Genomic DNA, 2,190 nt, shown 5'->3' with positions numbered 1-2,190 from the left:
TAAATTTAAACAATATTTGAAAGTAAAGGAATTTATTTGGCCATTTTCCGAAAAAAATTGTAACACAAGAGCAGATTATTGGGTGTAAATATTAATATTGTAGCACAAAAGCAGTTAATTGGGAAAACAAAAAGATTGTCGCAGTATCTTGGTTATTCATGTAAAGCTTTGTGGTCAAAAAAGAATTTATACTCTATTTAAGGGGTGGGCATAAAATCCAAAAAATCGAATTCTGAACCGGACCGAATTAATTCGGTATTTCGATTTCGATTTTTTCGGTATTTCGGTCTAATTCGGTATTACGTTTTTGGTATTTCGGTATAACGGTACGGTCCTCGGTATTAGGATCTTGAAATTTCGGTATACCGAAATACCGAATTTTTAAAGACTTTTAAATTGGACCTATATCTATGCATACTGCCGAGTGCCCCAGCCCAACCCAATAAGACCCAGTGCCCCAGCCCAACCCTTATCTCTAGTCTTTCATTCAATTAGGGATTAGGCATTAGGGAATTTAGAAAGGGGGATGGTTTCAGAAAGTCAGAAAACGGCAATACTGCAATAGTGAAAAAGGTGATGAGGATTCCTGGTGGTTTTGGAAAGTTCAGATTTCTGTGGGACTAAGACGTTGCTTGAGCTCTGATTTTGATATGTTTTCTTTTTCTGTAGGTTATAGCAAATTGGTGAACGGGATTGAAGGCTCAAGTTGTTCTTTGGAGCTTATTGAATCACATGTTTGTTACTGTTTATCTACTGATGCTACTTGTATATAAACTGAGTTTGTTGATTAGGGAGGGCTTGAGGGGGATTACTTGCAGATTTAATAGACACATTTACTTGGTTCCTTAAAAAACTGGACATGCTATAGTTTTATGGTATATGACTGTCTTGTTCGTCTAGCTGACTGAACTAAAGTGTTAAAGGTGAAATACCAAATAAACTGCAGGTGGGTGGAATATCTCCATCCATTCCTTTGATTTTTCTTTCTGTCTCTAAATATTCAATTTGATTGTCATATCCAATTTGATATTTTAGCACTGGTGGCCGTATTCTTGAATCATTTAGGAGTTCATTGACTCCTAAATGTGTGCAAGCTCTTGTTTGTGTTCAAAATTGGCTTAGAGAAGAGAAGAATCCTATTAGTGTTGAAGAATACTTGGAGTATCTTGAGAAACTCGAGCTTGGTAAGCTTTAATATTTTGTGTGTATTTTAGTTCAAAATAATATATCATACTTGTTTATTTGTATGACATATTTGGTCGAATTATCTTTAGATATGGAAAATAATGGAAGCAGTACTAGCATTGTTTGATGTATAGTTGCAACTTGCAACTTGAGTGGTAAGTTTAATACTCTATTTGGTTGGTGATATACTTTTGTAGTTTTATTTTATTATCATTAAAAAATAATATTCTAACCTATGATTTATCTTTTTTTTAAGGTTCAAGTGCAATCATGCCCCGTGCTCCTAAAGTACGCTCTCATATTTGGGAACATTTTGAGGTAAAAGAAGATAACGGAGAAGTTCGCAAAGTAAAGTGCAAGCATTGTGGTCGAGTCTAAAATGTTAATCCAAAGAGGGATGGTACATATAGTTTAAGGAAGCATATTAGGTGTTGTCTTGAGCGTCTTCCTGAAATCTGTATTTAAGAATTAAGACTAGGTTGATTCGAGACTATTAGTATAAACTTGAATTGAGGGATGCCCTCTTTGTTATTTTGTTGCACTGTGTTTAATTCTGCTACAACTGTTAGAGTCTGCTGCTACTGTTGTGTTCTCTGAGCTTATGCATGTAGTGTCTTAAATTAGTGTGCTGCTTTCTTTTCTTGACTGTGTTTATGGTTCTGTGTTTATGGTTTTGCATGTCTTAAATCTGTCTTAAATGTTGTGTTTATGGTTTTGCACTTGACAGAAAAGTCGATCGTCAATGTGTGGCATCAAAGATCTCTGAATGTTGTGTTTATGGTTTTAAACTGAATTGTGAATTCATTGTGAACCACTGAATCAATTTCATAGATTGTTAGATGAAATGGGTCGAAATAGATTTTCACCTGATTTTCATACATTTAACATCTTGCTTCAAGTTTTTGGTAAAGGAGACAAACCGCTAGGAGAGGGCTGCCAGTGAATTATGAATTCATTTAGTGAATTATGAATTCATTGAATCACTGAATCAGTGAATTGTGCACG

The 2,190-nt window shown here is 34.8% G+C and overlaps 1 long non-coding RNA gene across 2 annotated transcripts; it reads left to right on the top strand.

The window, feature by feature from the left end:
* Positions 1-420: 420 nt before the first annotated feature.
* LOC104106808 (uncharacterized) lies at positions 421-1,808 on the top strand. Of its 2 annotated transcripts, XR_688643.4 has the most exons (5): positions 421-573; positions 670-946; positions 1,036-1,184; positions 1,275-1,340; positions 1,442-1,808. It is a non-coding gene; the product is annotated as an uncharacterized lncRNA (long non-coding RNA). The 2 variants fall into 2 exon arrangements; XR_688642.4 differs by having other exon boundaries at positions 670-1,184.
* The last annotated feature ends 382 nt before the right edge of the window (positions 1,809-2,190 follow it).

This window comes from Nicotiana tomentosiformis, chromosome 3 (genome assembly GCF_000390325.3).
Source record: "Nicotiana tomentosiformis chromosome 3, ASM39032v3, whole genome shotgun sequence".
Lineage (NCBI taxonomy): Eukaryota > Viridiplantae > Streptophyta > Magnoliopsida > Solanales > Solanaceae > Nicotiana > Nicotiana tomentosiformis.
The sequence above is the reverse complement of the archived record's forward strand: the minus strand, read 5'-3'. Positions and strand labels throughout refer to the sequence as shown.